The 22,458-nt window shown below is 43.5% G+C and overlaps 1 protein-coding gene across 1 annotated transcript in view; it reads right to left on the reverse strand.

Annotated features, from left to right (window-relative positions):
* PIK3AP1 (phosphoinositide-3-kinase adaptor protein 1) overlaps window positions 1-22,458 on the reverse strand; it is a 130,505-nt gene that overhangs the window by 67,558 nt on the left and 40,489 nt on the right. The window lies entirely within an intron of this gene.

A 22,458-nucleotide genomic window follows, 5' to 3' on the forward strand; every position in this document is an offset into this window, starting at 1 on the left:
CGGAAGCTTTACCTGCAGACTTCCTGCAGGGATGAAGAGGAGTGAGGAAAGGAAGAAGGCCCTTTCCCCTTAGGTGGGTTCAAGTAGGGACTGTCCACTTAAAGGTCATTCTTAGAACATCAAGTAAAACCTGCACTGTCCAGAAAGCCACTAGGTCTCAGGGTTATGGCTAGCCAATGTATCCCCTCTGGAAGCAAAAGTGAAAAGCAATCATTTTCAACAAACTTTAGATAAATCTAACCAGGCTCCATAGGCAACACCTGTACCACGGAAAGATTGGAGCATGCACAGAGTCAGGGCTGCTGAGCAGGGGTGTGCAAATGTGTGTGGTATTGGCACAGAATGAGATGCTGCTGAGAACCTACCAGAGCTCTAAGGCAGGGGCTCTTAACCAGAATCTGTTAATTGATAGACCTACCTCTGAGGTTATATGCAAGATTGTGTGTGTGTGTGTGTGTGTGTGTGTGTGTGTGCATGCACATGTGTATGCATTTGCCTGCACTTTTCTGGAGATAGTTCAAAGCATTCATCAGATCCCCAAAGAGGGACAGAATCCCAAAATGGTTAAGAATGGTTGAGAGGGCTGGGCATGGTGGCCTATAATCCCAGCACTTCGGGAGGCCAAGGAAGGCGGATCACCTGAGGTCAGGAGTTTGAGACTAGCCTGACCAACATGGTGAAACCCCCCCGTCTCTACTAAAAATACAAAATTAGCCAGGTGTGGTGGCACATGCCTGTAATCCCAGCTACTTGGGAGGCTGAGGCAGGAGAATCACTTGAACCTGGGAGGCAGAGGTTGCAGTGAGCCAAGATTGCACCACTGCACTCCAGCCTGGGTAACAAGAGCGAAACTCCGTCTCGAAAAAAAAAAAAAAAATAGAATGGTTGAGAGGAGAGAGAAGTTTCATCAGTCGATTTTTTGGGTTTGCTCTTATTCATTCCTTAACCACTTATACAAGCAGCCAAATGTGTTAGGTACTTGAGGGAACCCGAGGACGAATCGGACACTAACCCTGCCTTCAGAGAGTCCATCATCTAAAAGGACAGGAGAGGTGAGAAGCAAGGGTTAGTTTGGCTGATTCCTGCAGCCTGGTTTCCTGGAAGAAAATTGGCCTCTGCAGAGTTTGTGGCAACTGTCCTGGTAGAATGCTAGGGTTACGAAACAGCTGCTGATAGGCACCCTAGAAAGCTGTAACCACAGGCTTTCACCCTAGACCCCAGGTCATGCTAGGAAGAGGCTGTGCTTCCACAACCATAAAGGCCCAGTTGGGGGCAGGGCTACAGGGCCTCAGTACCACCATATCCTATTGCTGTAACTATAAGACCCTGACCCCTGGCCTGCTCAGGCCAGCAGAGGGGCCGGGGCTTCTTCCCTACCCATGCAGCTTAAAATCTCAGTAGCCTAGAGTGGAGGTCCCGTCCCAGAGCCTGGCATCTGACTGCTGAATGTCTATGGGCTGCCCTAGAGAGCAACAGGCAATGAGGCATGTACTCTTGCCACTATTCCCCCTCCATGATTTTTCCCAAGACATGCTACTCCAGAATGCCTATTTGAATGCTGCCAGATCTTTGTCCTTGTCTGTACGTCAGGCAGAATCTAGTGTTAAGAGGTAGAGCAAAGGACCCAGAGTGTTCTATGCAAGGCGATATGGTTTTTAGCTGGGCATCAGAACCATCGGTCTCCTCCAACTCTCCTTTCTAATTCTCCTGGCTCTCCCCTCAATCCCTGCAAAAACTAACACAGTAGGCTGCCATTTTCTCTGCTGAATATGCCCTTCCCCACACCCTTCTCTCCTTGACTGATCACTTCTAAAACAGCCAGGGCCCATCACCCTGGACAGAGCTATACATGCCACCCAAGCAACCCTCACTCAGCACAGGAGCTTGTAATGGAAAAAGCCAAAAAGATCAGGGACAATTCATAGTCTTCTTCTTAAGGATTTTATGAAGTTTCAGTTAATTATTATTAGATTCCTGGACATACCATTTTAAAAAATATTTCTGAGGTTCTTCTGGGATGAGAAAGTAATCCCATGGACTTGAAACATTCAGTTACTTAAAATAGAAAGAAGCTCCTTGAAACTATTTCTTGCTCCAGAATTTTTTAGATACTATTCTGAGTGGCCACAGTGGCTGGAGTGGCTCAAACTCTTGCCAATTACCTATTCTAATATATCACACAGGTATAACCTCTTTGGGATGGACCCACAGTGCAGTCTACCATTGTTTCAACAAAGACAAATCCTTTATTTCTCCCAAATTACTGGCCCACTAGTCTATAGTTTAAGAAATTTTAAGAAACACATTGAAGTGAAAAGTCTACAGTAAGAATTCATATTAAAGTGAGAGCTCTGTGCTAAGAAAATCTCAATGCAGCCAGGTGTGGTAGCTCACGCCTGTAATCCCAGCACTTTGGGAGGCTGAGGTGGGAGGATCACTTAAGGCCAGGAGTTCGAGACCAGCCTGGGCAACATAGTAAAACTCTGTCTCTACCAAAAAAAAAAAAAAAAAAAATTTAATGCGATTTTAATAGAAAAATATAAAGTATTGAAATTGTCTTTAAAGAAGTAAAAAACCTGACTAAATCAATAACCATGAAAAAAAGTAATAACCGTGAAAAAACACTCCTCAGTTTTAAAATAATATTTAGAGTAAAAGCCACACAACCTTCTTTGAATTGAATTTAACATTTTATTTGGGACAATGTTCTTCTTTATAATACTAATTATTTCCTACCCTGGAAAACTCCATTTATATAGGTATTACGTCTTCTAGTAAAGTTTTAAAAAATAATAAAGGATAGTCCTATTTTATATTAAAGTTATTAAAAAACAGAATGGACAGAGCAATTGAATACAAGAGATGGTCCAGAATTAAGGCTTCATTCCCATAAAAACTTAATATGGGATTTTAAAAAGCATTAAAAACCAGTACAGATCTGTTCTGCGAAAGACATTGTCAAAAGAATGCAGAGATAAGCCGTCGTCTGGGAGAAAATATTGCAAAAGACATATCTAATAAAATACTTGTACCCAAAATATACAAAGAACTCTTAAAACTCAACAAGCAGAAAACGAAAAGCCTGATTTTAAAAAAGAGCAAAAGACCTGAACAGACACTTCACCAAATAAGACACATGGATGGCAAAGAAGCCATCTGTATATCTTGAAAAGACGGTCCACATCATATGTCATCAGGGAAACGCAAATTAAAACAGCAATGAAATAGCACTACAAATCTATGAGAATGGGCAGAAGCGAGAACACTGACAACACCAAATGCTGGTAAGGAAGTGGAGCAACAAGAACTTGCATCCTTTCCCGAGGTTCTTCTCCTTTTCTGGTAGGAATGCATCCTTTGCTGGTAGGAATGCAAAATGGTACAGCCACTTTGGAAGACAGACTTACAAAACTAAACACAAGCTTACTAAACAATCCAGCAATCATGCTCCTCAGTATTTACCAAAAAGAACTGAAAACTTACAGTCACACAAAAACCTACACACAAATGTTTATAGCAGCTTTGTTCAAAACAGCCAAAACTTGGAAGTGACCAAGATGTCCTTCAGTAGGTGAATGGATAAAGTGCGGTACACCCAGACAATACAATACTATTCTGCACCAAAAAGAAATGAGCAGGCAAGCCCTGAAATGCCATGGAGAAAACCTGAATGCATATTACTAAGTGAAAGAAGTCACTCTGAGTCAGGCATGGTGGCTCACCCCTATAATCCCAGCACTTTGGGAGGCCAAGGTAGTTGGATCACCTGAGGTCAGGAGTTCAAGACCAGCCTGGCCAACATGGTGAAACCCTGTTTCTACATACAAAAATTAGCCTGTCATGAGGCTGAGGCAGCAGAATCACTTGAACCTGGGAGGTGAAGGTTGCAGTGAGCTGAGATTGCGCCACTGCACTTCAGCCTGGGAAACAAGAGCAAAACTCCATCTAAAAAAAAAAAAAAAGCCAATCTGAAAACACACTGTATGATTCCAACTATATGACATTCTGGAAAAGGCAAAACTATGGATCACTGATTGCCAGTGGTTAGGAGGAAAGAAAGAATGAATAGGCAGAGCACAGAGGCTTTTTAGGGCAATGAAACTACTCTGTATGATACTATACTGGTGGGTGCATGTTATTAGACATTTGTCTACACCAATAGAGTATACAACAGTAGGTGAATCCTAATATAAACTCTGGCCTTCGGGTGAGTGATAATGATGCATCAACGTAGATTCATCAGTGGTAACAAATGTGCCACTCTGGTGCTGGATGTTGATGGGGGTGGGAGGAGGCTGTGTGTACGTAGGGGCAGAGCAGACATGGAACTTTGCATGCTTTCCACTTAATTTTGCTATGAACCTAAAACTGCTCTAAAATATAAAATCTACTCAAAAATATTAGCCAGGCATGGTGGCATGTGCCTGCAGTCCCAGCTACTTGGGAGGCTGAGGTGGGAGGGTCGCTTGAGTCCAGGAAGTGGAGGTTGCAGATTATGCCACTGCACTCCAGCCTGGGAGACAGAGCGAGACACTGAGAAAAGGAAAGGACAGGATAGGACAGGACAGGACAGGACAGGACAGGACAGGACAGGAAAGGGAAAAGGGAAAGGGAAAGGAGAGGGGAAAGTGAGGGGTACTATTTAGATTCTTCCTAATTCTTATAACTCCAAAATAAAATTTAGATGGATTAGAGATTAAAATGCAAAATAAATAAACAAATTTTAAAAATTAAAAAGAAAATGCATGTGAACATTTTATCAGTGGTTTGGGAAAATATTTGTTAATCAAACAAACAAAAATCACAATCTAAATGAGCAAGACTTGATAACATAAATTTAAAACTTTAGTAAACAAACAAAAAACTAAAATCAAAATGCTGTAGCAGCATCATTCCTAATAGTCAAAAGGTGGAAACAGCCCAAATGTCCATCAACTGATGAATGGATAAACAAAATGAGGTATGTCCATATAATGGAACATTACTCAGCAATAAAGAGAAATAAGTTTCAAAACAATATGTTGTTTTATATAAATAGAGACACATTTTCTTATTATAATAGATAAATAAGGCCGGGCGCAGTGGCTCACACCTGTAATCCCTGCACTTTTGGGAGGCCGAGGCAGGTAGATCACCTGAGGTCAGGAGCTCAAGATCAGCCTGGCCAACATGGTGAAACCCTATCTCTACTAAAAATACAAAAAATTAGCCAGGCATGGTGGTAGGCGCCTGTATTCTCAGCTACTCAAGAGGCTGAGGCAGGAGAATTGCTTGAACCCAGGAGGCAGAGATTGCAGTGAGCCAAGATCGCGCCACTGCACTCCAGCCTGGGCAGCAAGAGGGAAACTCCATCTCAATAAATAAGTAAATTAAATAGATAAATAAATAAAAATGAATGATGTACTGATACATGCTACAGCATGCATGAATCTTGAAAACATTATGCTAAGTGAAAGAAGATAGTCATAAAAGACCACAAATTATATGATTCCAAATATATGTCCAGGACAGGCAAATCTATAGAGACAGAAAGTAGATTAGTGGTTGCTTTGGGCTGGGGAGATTGGCAGGATTGCGGGACAATAGCTAAGAGGTATGAAATTTCTTTCTGAGGTGATGAAAATATTCTAAAATTGATTGAAAATACTCTAAAATGGATTATGGTGAATATTGCACAAATCTGTGAATATACGAAAAAAACATTGAATTGTACACTTTAAATGGATAAATTGATGGTATGTGAATTATACCTCAACAAAGAAACCAATGGCAGGCTGGGCGCAGTGGCTCATACCTGTAATCCCAACACTTTGGTAGGTTGAAGCAGGTGGATCACCTGAGGTCAGGAGTTCAAGACCAGCCTGGCCAACATGGTGAAACTCCGTCTCTACTAAAAATGCAAAAATTAGCTGGGCATGGTGGTATGCGCCTGTAATCCCAGCTTCTCAGGAGGCTGAGGCAGGAGAATCACTTGAACCCAGGAGGCAGAAGTTGCAGTGAGTCGAGATCGCACCACTGCACTCCAGCCTGGGCAACAGAGTGAGACTCCGTCGAAAAAAAAAAAAAGAAACCCATTGGCAAATCACAAACAGTTTAAAAATTTGAAGTATAAATGATAAGGGGCTAATCTTCTTAATATATGAAGATGTCACGAAATCTCTTTTAAAATACCCCAAGACCAATAAGAAGACAATTCATAAAAGAAGGAATACAAATTACCTCCCCATTCAAACAAATATCATTCATTCTCACTAGTCATCATGAGAATGCAAATGAAAATACAATGCTGTCTTGCTATTTTAGCTTTTCAAATTAGAAAATGCTGTGAAGTACACCTAATAAACTTTAAACTTTAAACAGTGCAGGGTTTAAAGGTGACTGGAGGACAGATACTCCCCAGCTGCTGAGGGAAGTACAAACTGCACAATCTTTCTGGAAAGCCATGTGTCCACACCCAGAGAAAGAGAAGGCCTTGAAAATGTTCACAGCTTTTGCCACATAATTCTATTTCCAGAAGTCTCTCTTAAGGAGGAAAATAAAAGTCCAAAATAAAGATTCTGAACCAAGAGGCTTTGCATCAGTGAAAAAACTGAAAACAACCTAAAAGACTATTAAAAACATTATTTTCAAAGAGTTCTAAGTGACATGGGTAAAAGCTTACGGCATGCGAAGCGAAAAAGCAGGATATAAAATTATATCTCAGATGCTGCAGGATTTCAATTATATAAAAAATGCATTTTAAAAGGTCAGAAGAAAATGTGCGGCTGGATTCTGCATGCTTCTTTCCTCTCTCCCTCCCTCCTTCCTTCTACCATTTTATGTATTTTAGTATTTTCCATAGTGAGAAAGCATTTCTTTGATAATGGGGGTAGGGTAAGGGAAAAAGTAGCAACTGAATCTATTAGCTAATCATTTTTTTGAAATAGGCACAAAACCAATGCAATCTATTAGCTAATCATTTTTTTAAAATAGGCACAAAACCAATGCAATCTATTAGCTAATAATTTTGCCCAAGAGCCCAGCTTGACACAAATGAGATTGATGCTAATAGTGCGGCACTTGGCAGATATTTCCCAGCATTCAGACAGGCCATACAAAATAAACAATTCCTTCCAGTAGGTCTATTCATTTAGTCACCTTAGATAGCCACCGGCAGCTCACTCATTTCAGGAAGTTAGGCAGGATGTCATTCATTCTGCAGGGTTATTCTGGTGGCGCTGATTGACAAGCCACAGTGGCCTCTTCCACAATGCACTACGGAGAAGGCAGAGTCCCAACAGGGCCAGGGTCCAAGCACTTCAGCAGATTAAAAGTTTCCTTCAAAGGAAATGCCCACTCAGACATAAGCACTGCTCTTACCCACCTGACAGAGTGGGGTGGTCTCAGACCTTCCCACCTGAACATGTAGATCCCTCTTGGACCACTTCCCGCTTTGAAGATAATACCACCTTTGCTGTCCTGAGACTCAAATAATAATGTTTGAGCGAAGGTACTCTGAAAACCCCAAGGATCCTCCTCAGTGTAAAGTATTATTAAGATGCCAGTAGCATCCTCACTGCTTTAAAATTTCACAATATCCTCTCAGCTTTTATGAAGTCTAGAGAAACTCTGGAGAAATGATTGAAAAAGACTTTCTGTGTGCATCTGGTTCTTCAAAGTGTCATCTATAAAGGATCCATGTAATAAATACTCCTTGAATTCTATGGCAGGAAAAGTCTGTCTCTTCAGAGAACTTGAGTGCTTTCTCTTATCAGACAAAAGGAACGAGCGAACATTGGTATATTTCACCTTTGGCCCTTGCTCGGTGACAAATTTGGTTCTTAGCCTCTTTCACACTCCTGTCCAGGTCCTTGGTCTTGCCTATTTCTCTTTTTTATATTGTGTTTAATTTTTAAGACTGCTTCAAATACTTTGGAGATCCAGTCAGTATATGAGTCACTGTCTCTCAAACCAGTGTCTGGTCTGCAGAAAGTCCTTAGATATGTTCTTTATGAGAATCGGTGTCTGGGCTCTTCATTTAGATCATAATGCCTTTTAAATGGGATGCAAGAACTTTTCAGATTATATGAATGACCATGTTATAAAGGGGGTCCTGCCACAGGAGTCTGAGCCTGTGTTTGTGTCTGCAATCTCTTTGCAGGTAGGTCATGCTATGCTAAATGTCAGAGGTTACTGAGGAAAGAAGGGGGCAGGACGATATGGAAATGAGACATTTGTGCCAACTGAACACAAGGAGATTTTCCTGTACACTACTTTAAATGGAGAAATGTGGTGGGAGATCCAAGCCCCAAAATAACACAGGGGAGACGGAGCAAGACTCCCCACAGATTGGCGAGTACCACAGCCTCCACACAGTGCACAGGACGCTGCCACAATAAACCAGCATCCTCTATGACAAAATGAACGTGGTCGATTTGCATTTTATTTATTTTATACCTGTATTTGTGTCTTGTTCATTTGTTTTGCTTTCGGAGTTGGGAAAGAACAATAAACATAAAGAATTAAATATGTATGACTATAGAACATACAAATAAAAAAAGAGTTAAATAGGCCGGGCGAGGTGGCTCATGCCTGTCATCCCAGCACTTTGGGAGGCCAAGGCGGGCGGATCACAAGGTCAGGAGATCGAGACCATCCTGGCTAACATGGTGAAACCCCGTCTCTACTAAAAATACAAAAAATTAGCCGGGCGTGGTGGCAGGCGCCTGTAGTCCCAGCTACTAGGGAGGCTGAGGCAGGAGAATGGTGTGAACCTGGGCGGCGGAGCTTGCAGTGAGCCGAGATCGCACCACTGTACTCCAGCCTGGGCAACAGAGTGAGACTCCATCTCAAAAAAAAAAAAAGAGTTAAATATGTCTATGCATATTTAAACAACATCAAAATCATTAATTAGTTGACACTAAAGCTTCATAATATTTATTTCCTTTAAGGGGAATCTATACACTATTTGGGTCTGAAAAAAACTGTATGAATTTTAAATGTAATAAATATATGTATGCATTTGGACCCACAACTAAGCTACATGGAGTAGCTAATGCTAGGTAAGAGCTGGTGACAGTCATCATTATTACTTATAATGATAATGATCAAAGTTCCCATTTGTTAAATATTATGGTGACTGCTCAATAGTCCTAATCTCATTTAATCCTCGGAACAACCCTGTAAAATAGGAATCAATGCTTATTCCCATTTTATAGATGAAAATCCAGTGCCCAGAAGGAATGAAATTACCCAGCCAAGGTCAAGCAGCAGCACGGAGCAGAGGTAGGAATCCACTCCCCACCCCCAGGTGCCACTGCCCTGCCTCCCTTCTAGATGTGGCCCAGGGCAGTGGAAGGTGGTATCACTTCCTATTCCTGGTCTGGGGTTGTGACTCTGAAGTTTATGAGACACAACCTGGAGCTTTTGCTGTCACTGACGCCTAAAGGTGCTGCCTTGTTCCGAGCAATGCTGCCCTGGTTAGGTATGCTGTCACCTGCCACCATGGCAAACGGGCACATTCCAAGGATGGGGTTTAAGTCAAGAAATATTTCATGCCAATGGAACCATCCATGGTCTTCCATGCCCTAGTGGCCTCCAACCCAAGGCTGCACTCTCCCATTTTCCAACTGAGCTTTCACACCACAGTGCTCACTGCCTCTTTTCACTATACAATGTCTGGTACTCAGTTGGCGCTCTGGAAGGGGTGTGGAAAAGAATGACGTTTGCTGATCTTGGAGAATATTTTTCAGAGGACACAAACTACTCTTGTAAGGCAGTATTAAGCCTTGAGAAATGCATAAACAAGCATGGTTCTTAAAAACAACCAGAACTGCCATTTCTTGAGCGGTTACAATATGCTAGGAACTACGCAAAACACAACATAAATGATTTCATTTTATCACAGCAACTACATTGGTATCATTCCGCACATTTTACAGCCAAAATCTAAGTACACTGTCCAAGTCACCCAGTGTGTGCTGTAAGGCAACCTGACAACAATTTAACCAAACCCATGCTGTCATCCATCTGCCAGGGTTTCCCATACCATGAGCCATGCACCCTGGTGAGACCAGGATGATTCTAGAGTGTACAGCGTCAAGTTGGATGATAAAGAATATTTTTAAGAAAAAAAAAATAAAAGTGTACAGCAAACATTCCAAAACACTGAACCACACATTAAGAAAGCAGTCCCCTTTCAAATCTTTCAGTTCCACTTAAATCAAAAAGAAAGACTTCAACCAGTAAAAGAATGCCTTCAACACCTCTTTACCATGCATTTCTCCTTTTGCGCCATAGAGGGAACAGGGCCTTAAGCCCACAGGCTTCTGTAGGAATCTGTATACCACAGAATTTAATACCAATGTGTACTTTTTATTATCTATATTTTTATATCTAACTTCTATCTATATCAAGAGATACTGGTTTTTTCATGTAGAGTGGCAAAGTTTCCTTTTAAAATATACTTACTTAGAAAATATGAATTGACTTAAAGAAAATATTAAGTTAATAGCACAACGAAAAAATTTTGGAAAGAGTGGTGATGGCTGCGCGACATTGTGAAAGTAATTAATGCCAATGAATTGTATACTTTAAATTGGTTAAAATGACAAATACTCTGTTACCTACATTTTACCACAATTTTTAAAAATTAACCGCATACACCAAAAACTGCTGAGTTGTACACTTAAAATGCATGAATTGTATGGTTCATGAATTTAAGAAAATAGTAGCACTATGGTACAAACATAAGCCAAAAACGAGGTTGGTGGTTCTCAAATGACTGAAGTTTGGGAAATGCTGCATTATGCTATTTTGCTTCCATTTTGTTAAACTAATTATTTTTTAGTTTAAATAAGGTAAAGTCAAGGTGGGAAGGCAGGATGAAGGCCTGTAGCATAAACATGCTGGATTCTTTCTCTAAGTTTTAGATACAAGGAAAAAGAAAGTGAGCAGAGAAGGAAACTAAGGAGATAAGTTTCAACTGAGAATTAAGAGCTTGCCACCAGTCTACTCAAAAATGGAATTAAACAGAAACGGTCACTGGGGCCAGTCAGGGGAACCTGTGTGTCTCTGTGCTGGGACAAAGTAGGGGGGTATCGTGGTTCATGTCCAAGACTTCCAGTGTGGCTGATGAAAAAAAGACTGAAGAAGATTCAAAGATTTCTTAGAAGGATGCAGATGAGCAACCTAAGTATTGGGGTTCACAGAAGAAAGGGCTGTGTTTCCTCTGCATTTGTATTTTAAGTTGAGGACTCAGATTTAACCACCACACGGGGCCAGGCGCAGTGGCTCACACCTGTAATCCCAGCACTTTGGGAGACCAAGACAGGCAGATCACTTGAGGTCAGGAGTTTGAGACTAGCCTGGCCAACATGGTGAAACCCCATCTCTACTAAAAATATACAAAAATTTGCCAGGCGTGGTGGCACACGCCTGTAATCCCAGCTACTCAGGAGGCCGAGACAGGAGAATTGCTTGAACTCGGGAAGCGGAGGCTGCAGTGAGCTGACATAGAACCACTGCACTCCAGCCTGGGCGACAGAATGAGACTCCATCTCAAAAATAAAATAAAATTTAACCACCACACAAATGGGGCAGGAATATAGAGTTACCCAAGGTCTGGAGAAACTTCCAGAGGCTTGTCCACTCAGGATGAAATTTCTCAGCTGTTACGATGTTCATTCATCCTACCTAAGCCACGGTGATGAAACCACGAAACAGCTATTTTTCAAAGCCCCGAATAAAATGTTCCAAAACCTGAGCTTACTACGAAGTTTCCTAGTCACATAGCAAGTGTCTACGGAACACATCTGCCACGTTCTAGCACTGGCCTGGATCCCACAGGAGAATTCCAGAAGTGTGTCCTGTACAGCTGTGTCCCTTGGGAGCTTCCAATGAATTGGGAAGATGAGGCCCCACATGAAAAAACAGGGAGGCCGGGCACGGTGGCTCATACCTGTAATCCAAGGGCTTTGGGATGCCGAGTCGGGAGGATTGCTTGAGCTCAGGAGTTTGAGACCAGCCTGGGCAGCATTATGAGACGCTGTCTCTACTAAAAATACAAAAAATTAGCTGGGCGTGGTGGTGTGTGCTTGTGGTCCCAGCTAATCAGGAGACGGAGGCTGCAGTGAGCTGAGATCGCACCATTGCACTCCAGCCTGGGTGACAGAGCAAGACCCTGTCTCAAAAAAAAACAAAAAACAAAAACAGAATTATGTGATACCTTATCACCAGGCACCAACTTGTATGATGAGACTATAAATAGAACTAAATTAAGTTAATGTTTCTAAGTGTTTAGAAAAGTGGGGCCAGGTGCGGTGACTCATGCCTGTAATCCCAGCACTTTGGGAGGCCGAGGCGGGCGGATCCTAAGGTCAGGAGTTCGAGACCAGCCTGGCCAATATGGTAAAACCCCGTCTCTACTAAAAATACAAAAATTAGCCGGGCGTGGTGGCACGCGCCTGTAGTCCCAGCTACTCGGGAAGCTGAGGCAGGAGAATAACTTGAACCTGGGAGGTGGAGGTTGCGCCACTGACTCCAGCCTGGGTGACTAAGCAAGACTCCATCAAAAAAAAAAAAAAAAAAAAAAAGAGAGAGAGAGACAGAGAGAGAAAAGTGCTTGCACATGAAAAATTCAGAAGTTGAGAAAAACTTCCTAAGAGATGAAGAAGGCAAGCTCCCCTCGGTCAAATAGCACTGGGATGTTGAACTTACCCTTCTGTGAAAAAGGCATGATATTTTCTATTTAAAGTAATAAAATAATTCATTGTTCATTTCCTTATCCCTTCAACAAATAAATACTCATTATTTATCAATGAATAATAAATATTCAAAGCCTATCCCAGGCTCCCCAAGAAATGGAAGAGTGAGAAAATTTCTGTCCTCACTGGTACTGGAGAGACCACACAGGAGAGCTGGGAGGACTTTCCTGGCAGAGGAAAAGCATGATTAAAGGCACAAAGGCATGAGCGCAAATGATGTGTCTGGGCCACAGGAAACACCTTCTATATGGGGGAAGGGCTGTGTGAGAGGGGAAGGGAGTTTGGGTGTCTGAGAGGACCCTGATTCCCATGCAGGGTGTATATTGGAGACCTGGCAGCAAAATGTATTCAGGAGAAAAGGAAATTCTGTAAAATACAGATTGAAATTGCAGTTTATTTTTCTTAAGTTGAAAACTGTCTTTGCTTGTTTTTGAAATAATTCCAGACATTCAGGCAGAATATATCAGCTCTTTTGTAAAGTCTGGTCATAACTGAGAACACGAGTGGCTGACCACCCATCCCACCCCGAGCAAGCGCTGCCTCCAGACGCATAAAATAACACAAACGAGTGGCTAACAAAGTGTTACCAAGTCAACATCCTGCTCTATCTGCTTTCAAGAACAAATAAGTTGCTATAATTAACCAATGTCTGAAAAGGTACCACAAGCATGGTTTACAGTATGCTTAGAAAATGATTCTGAAGTAGGCTATAAACATGTCTCTTGTTTACACTGCATTTATCTTGTTTACACTGGCTATTTGCTCAGAAATTCAGCATCACAGCTATTGTCATGTCCTTAGAAAGCACAAAAGGAAACCTCAGACCTGGCCTTGTGTCCAGATTCCCAGTGTGTGGACCCCAGTGAAGGAGCCTTTGCTCTACTGCAAATATTTGTGGGTTCACAGGGTTGGAGGTGAGAGGCTTGCAATGGTGGGACTCAAACCTTAAGTTTCAATAACCCTCACCTTCCCCCACCTTCCTGGCAAACATCAAGACTGCTTTTTCATTTTAGTCATCACCATGGGTCTTTCTTCTTTGCTCACCCACCTTGGTCATTGGGTAGTGAATTTCCCGTCCAACTAACCCCTTTCACTTACAAAGCTCCCAACAGAGAGTGACAGGTATACCCAACCCACAAGTCACCAGCTACCCCCAAAGTCACATACAGTCATCAGACTGATGGTAAGAGGGTCAGTGGAATGCCAAGTTCTTACCCACCAGATGTCTTACTGACACTGAAGTCAGGGGAGGGAGGAGGTAAAAATTATTTAGAAGTGTTAGTGTGAGTTAATTAAAGTGACATCAATCATTGTTCTCATCACCGTCGTCATCATCATCATCATCCTCATGATGCCAAAAAGATAAGGCAGAGTCCTACAGATACTTTCCTAACTCAGACTTTAAATACAGTCATGGCCAGGCACGATTACTCACACCTGTAATCTCAGCACTTTGGGAGGCCAAGGCAAGCAGATCACTTGAGGCCAGGAGTTCGAGACCAGCCTGGGCAACATGGCAAAACTCTGTCTCTACAAGAAATACAAAATTTAGTCAGGCATGGTGCACGCCTGTAGTCCCAGCTACTTGGGAGGTTGAAGTGGGAGGCTCACCTGAGCCCAAGGAGATCGAAGCTGCAGTGGCCCATGATTGTGCCACTGCACTCCAGCCTGGGAAACAAAGTGACACCCTGTCTCAAAAAACAAAGAAAAAAAAAATACAGTCATGGTGGTCACACTGTCTCCCTGGAAACAAAGAGAAAGTTGTAGAAACGAAGAAAGAGGAATGAATCCACTCCTTCCACACTCCCATGCTGGCTTCCAGAGGTGGTTGGAGCTGGTAACTTTGGAATGCAGGTGGGCTCACCCATCATATGCAATCGTTTTGCTATCCCAGTGTTCTGTGCCAGACGCAGACTCCTAAGGCTGCCTGATTTCACTGCACATTGGTGAATTTGCAGCGCTGGGTGGAGGGTTCTGGGTCAAGGATCTACTGACATCAGCCCAAATCTTTTCCAGCTCGCACAGACAAGGAACAGTATTTCCTTCATTCATCAGGTAATTCACCTGGCCCTCCTCAATGTACTTGAGGTTCAAGATCAAGGGAGCAGGACAGGAGGAGAGATGACCTTAGGCCTCTAAGACTTTTATCCAGCACTCCCCACTCCCTTAAATAAATGAACTATTAGCTCTAAATGAGCTATTCAAAGTGTTCATTTCTTGTTGCTGTTTTTTTAAAGCAAAGGCCTACAGCTTTTCCCTTCCCCTCCCTAACCCACCCTACCTGCTCTTCAGCTTGAGCAAAAATAGCAAAACATCTGAGGCTGCCATGACAACCAATGAAAGCACCGTGGTGCTCACCCTTGTCCACCAATGATAAAACCTGCCTGCGGCTCTCCCAGTCCTCTCCCAGCTGGGGCTGGGGCCCTCTAACTTTCTTCCAAGTTCAACCTTCAGGAAGCTTTCCCAGATAGAGCTGCTCTATCCTCAACCAAGAAGCCAAGGGTCAGCTGGAGTTGTCTCAGCGCCCAGTGCCTCTGAACTTTTTGATTTGTTCTCCTTTGCTCCTTTCAGTGTCTCCAGGCACATGTGACAGAGATGACTATCTCCATTTTGCAGATGGAAAAATAGAGGCATGGGCCATGAACTGACCGGCCCTAGTTCATAAGCTTCTGGTTTAATGGTAGAACCACATGCAGAATTCAAAGCTCCCAACTCCAGATCTGGTTAGCAGAAGAACAGAAGGAACAGCCACTCTCAGAAAACATGACCCAAAAGGGGAAAAGATTCTGCTAGGTGAGCTGCTTCTCAGCCACAGACTGACATTCCCTCAACCAGTCTCTGGGATATAAACCTGGGAAGGGTTGGAGGAAAATCGACTTCCCCACCATGGTAAATGGGCTGCACAAAAACCCACCTCTATCCTGGATTCAGCGTCTCGGGCTGCATCTACCATGCACAGGCAACCAGAAGAGCACAGGTAAGCTTCCTTGGCGGAGTTTGTCAGGATCCTTAGGGAGCACTATCCAACCTGTATCCCATCTCCACACCTGTGAGAAAGTGCTCCCCTCCAGGCACCCAGGTCTGGAGGCCTGCAGGCCCCTGTTTCCTCGTTCAGGAAACCCCAGTGTTGCTAACAAAGCAGGAGCTACCACAGCCCCCCTTGAAAGGCTTCCTCTTTCTTCATCTCTTTCAGACACTTATAAATGTGCTTCCTCTCCCTATGTAAATTTCGTCCAAATGGCACAACGCAGGCTTGTCATGAGGCCATTAATAACTCACCTTTTCACAGGCTCTTCTTGGTTTCCTGGTTCAGGAATCAATTCTTATCTAGACAGACACTGATGTCTGGATTTACTGGTGTGAGGACGGACAAATGGGCTTTGTCTGGGGCAGGCCACATAAATGTGATTTATTTTCACTAAGTCAAGAACTGAGAGGCTGAAGGCAACTCTTGACAATAACTAAGCTGAAGAAATTGAGAGTAAAATTTCTTCCCTTTTGTCTCTCTCCCACTCAATGGTCAAAGTCTCAGGAAAGGCTGAAACGGTGTTTACTTTCCCCCACTTAGGCTGACCCTTCGCATTCTGACCAGCTGAAAGGATGGAACTGGCTGGTCAGTTTCACTTTCCACTTTCAGGAAGGGAAACTTTCTGTTCTCATCCCTCACGGTGAAAGGCTGCATCTGGCTTTGTGGCTTGGTCAAGGCTGGGTGGAGGTGGGGATGTGATGCTTCTTGGCGAAGGGCTTAAAGAAATATGAAACAGGATGGCATTCCAAATTCTGCATAAATATAGGCCAAAATTAAAACTCCTCTAACCCAGGAGTTGCTGGCCTTAGTGGTCCAATATTAAAATCAGGGCTATTAAGGCCAAGACTCTAAAGATATTCTACAGTATTTCCTAGCAGCACAAACGCAATTACTAACAGATTCTGGAAAAGCACATTCAGCTAAGCCACAGAAGACCTGGATTCAAGTCCCATCTCTGCCACTTCCTGGGTAATCTTGATATTTCTAAGCTTCAATTTCCTCTCCTTTAAGATGGGTTTATTTATGCCTGCCTGGTTTGTTGCACAGGCTTATTGGAATTAAGTGATCAACATGCAGAAGCCCTTTGAAAACTGAAAAGTGCAAGACAAAGTTAAATCAATTAGTGTTGTTTATCTGTTGACCAAATTTTTCTTCTACTAGACTGTGATTTCTCTGAGAACAGATTCCCTGACATTCATTCATCTTTGTATCCCCAGGGCTTAGAATATAGTGAGAAATCAATAAATATTTCTTGCATGAATGGATGAATCGATGAATGAGATAAGACCAACCACCTAAGTTACTAGCAGGGAAAGCAACACCTCAGGGAGGACCACTGTAAGGCTTTGTGCCTGGAGGCTTTTAGTGTGGAATCTGGAGAGAAACAGGAAACTGTCTAACCCTCTAATTTATGATACCAGCGTGAACCAAGCTTCCCTGAAAATTCTGCACGGTACACTGTGTTAGTCCCAGTCTTCCGAGAAACAAAAGCTAAAATGAGATTAAACATACAAGGTGTTTTGTTTTGTTTTGTTTTTTGAGACAGAGTCTCACTCTGTCGCCCAGGCTGGAATGCAGTTCTGCAATCGCGGTTCACTGCAACCTCCACCTCCTGGGTTCAAGCAATTCTCCTGCCACAGCCTCCTGAGTAGATGGGATTACAGGCATGTGTCACCACGCCCAGCTAATTGTTGTATTTTTAGTAGAGATGGGTTTTCACCACGTTGACCAGGCTGGCCTTGAACCCCTGACCTCAGGTGATCTGCCTGCCTCAGCCACCCAAAGTGCTAGGATTACAGGTGTGAGCCACTGCACCCGGCCATATAAGGATTTTGTCAGGAAAAGTGCCTGGGAAGGAAAATGGGGAGGGAGGGTGGGAAAACCTTGTAGCTGTCTGAGCCCAAATGAATAAGAGGGGGAAGGAAGGTTGGCTGGAAGTGTCCTAGACCACTGAGCAGGCTAAGGAAAGTTGTGCAAATCTGTCAGGGAGTCTTCAAACAGAAGTTGGCCACTGGCAAATCTTGCGTCTTCCGGAAATGGGCCTAGTATCCCTGCCATGCTCAGTTATTGACTGGGAGCAGCCTGCAGGAAGCAGGGCCTTGGTCGAAAGCTATGATGGATTCAGAGGGTGGCACAGGAGCCCTTGGTCGGTTCTACTCCCAGCAACTGGAGATCTGCCAGGCATATTCTCATGGCCACCACATACATGGCAGTGCTTCAAAGCATGGAGTTTAGGGTCCATGTAAATGGATTGAGTCCCTGCTATTACTGGATGGCTATCTTGGGCAAGTTACTTGATCTCCTAAAGCCTCATTTTCCTTATTTATAAAATAGAGATTATAATTCCTACCTCTCAGGACTGTTATTGTTGAACACTGTGTCTGCCACATAGTAAGTGCTCAATAAAAGGAAGCTGTCATTTCTCTGTTAATATTAATAACAATAATAATAATTTATTATTCACAAAGTACTTCTATTAGCAGTTAGGACCTAAGAACAGCCCCCACTGTTGCATACTCATATTAGAATTGTATAAGGCCATCATAGGGACGTGGGACATGGCCTAAAACCATAGTTTGGCAGTATCACAATTCAAACAACCAAACCAGTTTGCCTACAAATGAAAGGTCAGAGGGACTTTCCCAGTTTGGCTCTTTCCATGAGGGGCTGCCAGGGTGGGTTGCATTGTGCCAGAATCTACCTACAACCACAACTCCTCTCCTGTCTTCTGTTTGCCGTGGTTCACTGGCAGTGTCCTCAGCCTGTCCCATGCCAGCTGTGAAACCACATCTGTGTCTGAAAGCAAGCATTGTCAGGACCCTTCACCCCAAGAACAGGATCATCCTCAGGCTCTGAGAGACAAGACTCTGCTATGCTGTATCCATTGTAAGCACCTATCTCAGGACTCTTTGCTTGTCTTTATCTGCGTGACCTTGCTTTTTTTTTTTTTTTTTTTGACTTTGGCCAACTGATAGTGGTCCTTGCTGGCTACTGCTGGCCGGTGGCCCCTACATCTTACCAGAGTCACAGAGTGTCCCCTTGTTGGGCTGGCTATGACCCGAGGTCATTACAGATTTCATGGCCCCAGCTGAGCCAGCTTGGGCCTCTCCCAGCCTTGCTGATCCTCAGGTCTTAGTGACAGAAATGACCAAGAATCTATAAGGAACTCCAGACACATGGAAGCCAGGCTCTTACCTCTTTCACTGTTGCCTTAGAGGCCTTTTTTCCAACTCCCTTTTCCAAGAAGGTCACCAAAAACACACACGGGGATTTTCTGGGGATTTTTTTTTTTTTTTGGTGGTTTTTTTTTTTTTTTTGAAAGAATGACCTTGAGTTATTCCAACTGAAAGAGTCCAAATTAAACTTAAAAACATTGATTTTGTTTAATAATTAACAGCTTACAAAGCTGGTCAAGTTGTATCTTCCAGAATAATCATCTCCATTCCACAGGGACTTCTTTTCTAGGGAGTTTTAAGTTTCCGTATTGAGCTGGAATCTAACCCTTGAGCTGCCGGTGTCAACCTGAGATTGGACAGCATAGGGCACAGAGTCAAGGACGGACTGAACCCTCCCAACCAACCCAAACTAGGCCTTTCCATCTGAGGAAAGAGGGGGTCATGCTGGGGTGGAGGGAAAGCCTCAGGGCAGGAGAACAGGCTGCCCACTCTTCACACAGCCTCCAGCAGGAGCACAGAGCCCATCTCTGAACACGGTTTGTTTTTCTCCACTGGTCCTCCAAGCCAGAGTGAGGAAGGGCTGAGCCCATCTGATGCCAGACATGCCCAGTGTTTGAGAGGGGGAACTGCCATCATCAGGGAGAAACACCGATTCAGCCATCTTCTGCCCCCGTGACACATAAAAGTATTTGCAAACTCAGTAACTAGCCTCAACACACCACCTTCTTTTGCCTCTTGTTTGCATTTATCCTTCCCACCAATTGAAAAACCAATCATGTTTGGTTTCTTTGCAAATCCAAATTCTTTAAGAAATGATACCCTGAAGTAAAACTTGGGCGTTCTCACACTCATATCCCGAGGTCAACTGTTCAAAAACCCACCATTCACCACTTGGCCTTGGGTGAGCCACTTCCCCTGGCAGAGTCCAGTTGTCTTCCTCTGTATTAAGACAGAGTGGAAAATAACTATGTGATTTCTGAGGGTCTGTCCTGCCCCGATGCTCTTTAAGTCCAGTGGCCTTGCTAACTACCTCCTCACTAAGCACATACACACACACACACACACACACACACACACACACACACACAAAAGGCCTTTGACCTTCTGTAAACATTTATCTCCAACAAACACAGTTTGGTCACGTGCAATACAAGATATGAAGTGAGACAACACACTTTCCGGTTTAGAATCACAAGCGTGAGGACAAAACATGGTTTTCACTATTCATTTAGGTACAGTTATAGAAACCACTGGAAACCTAATCAACATTGGGATCAGGATCAAGAAGAATCTGTCCCAGGGGTTCTCATCACCTCAGAGGGAGGTGAGAGTTTTTGCAAAGGTCTTGCCAGAATGATGAATTAGAATGGAGAAATTGTGTAGCTTTTAGAAGCATAGCCAATATTATATTACAATTTTATTTATTTATTTATTTTTAGAGACAAAGTCTTGCTTGCTCTGTTGCCAAAACTGGAGTGTAGTGGTGTGATCATGGCTCACTGCAGCCTCGACCTCCTGGGCTCAAATGATCCTCCTACCTCAGCCTCCCGAGTAGTTAGGACTACAGGCATATGCCACCACACCCAGCTAATTTAAATAAAAAAAAATTGTAGGCTGGGCACAGTGGTTCATGCCTGTAATCCCAGCACTTTGGGAGGCCGAAGTGGGCAGATCATCTGAGGTCAGGAGTTCGAGACCAGCCTGGCCAACATGATGAAACCCCGTCTCTACTAAAAATACAAAAAATTAGCTGGGCGTGGTGGCACACACCTGTAGTTCCAGCTACTAGGGAGGCTGAGGCGAGAGAATCGCTTGAACCCAGGAGGCGGAGGTTGCAATGAGTTGAGATCACACCACTGCACTCCAGCCTGGGTGACAGAGTGAGACTCCGTCTGAAAAAAAATTTTTTTTGTAAAGGCAGGGTTTATCCATGTTTCCCAGGTTGGTCTCGAACTCCTGGGCTCCATGGATCCTCCCGCCTTGATCTCCCAATGTGCTGGGATTATAGGCTTGAACCACTGTACCTGGCCTATACTATAATTAAAATTTTAAACTATTATTTTAATAAATGCACTATAGAAGGAGGGTGTGAGTCAAAAGGGAGCATGGGTTAAAACAGGTAGAAAATTCCTTCCTTGGGATCTTGCAACCTATGACCCACCTCTCCACCACTCCTCTGAGCCTCTGTGCCCACTGCCTCAACACCTTCCTCCTTTTCACTTTTCCTTTTCATGATATTGTAGTCCTTTGTATGTCGTGTTTTGCCAACCCTGCAGTCACAATATAGTTTATTTCCTCTTTGTTCAGGTTGAACAACCTTCCAAAAGTAGAGACACAGACCCCTGTAGGGGAAGAGGAGAGCGACCCACTAATACCAAGTAGGCAAGGAGCACCTGGAAGGTTCTCATACACAAAAACCTCCCCCACCTCCACATTCAACTAATAAAAGCTTCATCTGAGTTATCACACTGAGGATGATGCAAATGCTCTGGGGAAGGTTCAGCTTCACAGACAGTCACACTTTAGTAAGAATTATTTTTGAATCTTAGATGATCAGAATTTGAAAGAACCTGAAGAATCATTTAGTGCAAATTACACTCAAGGATTTTTTTTTATCATGGTCAACCTCTACTTGAATATTACAGAGACAAGAGCTCCCTTCTTGAGTCTACTCCACTGATGTGCATTTTGAATTATTAATATCTGGGCTGGGTGCAGTGGCTCCTGTCTAAAATCCCAGCACTTTGGGAGGCCAAGGTGGGTGGATCTTTTGAGGTCAGGAGTTTGAGACCAGCCTGGCCAACACGGTGAAACCCCGCCTCTACTAAAAATACAAAAATTAGCCAGGTGTGGTGGTGGGTGCTTATAGTCCCAGCTACTCAGGAGGCTGAGGCAGGAGAATCTCTTGAACCTGGGAGGCGGAAGTTGCAGTAAGCCGAGATCTCGCTGCTGCACTCCAGCCTGGGCGACAGAGCGAGACTCCGTCTCAAAAAAAAAAAAATTATTAATGTCTGTGAAAGCTCATCCTTATCTTTAGTCCAACCTTGCAGAATCTGTTAAGATAGTTCTGCTGCAAGCAAGAGAAATCCCAACTCAAAATGCCTTAAACATTAAGGACATTTATCTCCTGGAATCCAAAGCCCAGCATTCAGGCAGGTTTGGGGTTGGTAAGTGTTCAGCCACAGCACCAAGGTCCCAGGTTCTTCCCATTTCTCTATTCTATCATCTTCAGCACAAATTCTCAAGCTGGTGGCAAGACGGCTGTGGTAGCCACAGGTTCACTTCACAACAAGGTCCAGAGGAAAAGAGAAAAATATTCCGAGCATGGAACAGAAACTCTTCCCTTCATTCTGACTGCTCCAACTTAGTTCACATGACCAGTCACCATCCCCAGGGGAGTGCCATGCAATCCCCAACCTTGTAATCACCCAGGGTGGAAAGAGTGATGGGACTCCCACTATCATGTCCACCCTTCCTTCCTCTCAGCAACCTCCACCTCAAATAGAGATCT

This window comes from Pan paniscus, chromosome 8 (assembly GCF_029289425.2).
Source record: "Pan paniscus chromosome 8, NHGRI_mPanPan1-v2.0_pri, whole genome shotgun sequence".
Classification (NCBI taxonomy): domain Eukaryota; kingdom Metazoa; phylum Chordata; class Mammalia; order Primates; family Hominidae; genus Pan; species Pan paniscus.